Here is an 889-nt window from a genome sequence, read left to right as displayed (position 1 = left end):
ACGGATTCAACCCATTTGGGTCATTTGCTGCTCCTTATTCTTATTGGCCGGTCATACTCACAGTTTATAACTTGCCACTAGAAATGTGTATGAGGCTGGAATTCATGTTTTTATCTACTATCATACCTAGTCCAAGCAGCCCGGGATGTAATGTAAATGTTTGTCTTTGACCATTGATTGATGAGTTAACATAGTTGTGGTCCTCTAGAGCTTTGACTTATGATATATCAAAGAAATAAAATTTTGTTATGAGGGTAACTTTAATGTGGACTATCAATGATTTTCTAACTTATGGAATGCTTTTTGGTTGGAGCATGTATGGAAAACTAGCATGTCCATACTCCATGGAAAACAATAAGGCTTTCACACTAACAAACGGAGGTAAAACTTTTTTTTTTACTATTACTGTTGTTTTTTACCACCGAATCATAAGTACAGAAAGAATAAAAAAGATATCTTTATGTTTGGTTTTCAATAAGGTAAGTAGAAGCTATCTGGTTTTGGTTTGACCCACAATTAAGTAAACGAAGTATTTTTTGGGAGCTTTCTTATTGGAAGACCAATCTCCTTCGTCATAACCTTAACATCATGCACATAGAAAAGAACATGTTTGAGAACATTTTCAACACCGTCATAGATGTGAAGGGGAATAAAAAGGACAACATCAAGGCTAGATTGGATATAGCTTTGTTCTATAGCAATCAAAATATGGAGTTGGTTTGTGATGGGTCATTAACACGACTAAAAGATTGATGTCTTCTCCCAAGTGCAGGAGTGTCGAAGTAATAAATAACCCGGCAAGACCGGGCTCGAACCACAGAGAGGTTAATTATACAAATTATAAACAACAATTATAAAACAACAATAACAACAACAACAACAACAATAA

Source organism: Populus euphratica, unplaced genomic scaffold (genome assembly GCF_000495115.2).
Source record: "Populus euphratica unplaced genomic scaffold, PopEup_1.0 scaffold684.1, whole genome shotgun sequence".
Classification (NCBI taxonomy): Eukaryota; Viridiplantae; Streptophyta; class Magnoliopsida; order Malpighiales; family Salicaceae; genus Populus; species Populus euphratica.
The sequence above is the reverse complement of the archived record's forward strand: the minus strand, read 5'-3'. Positions refer to the sequence as shown.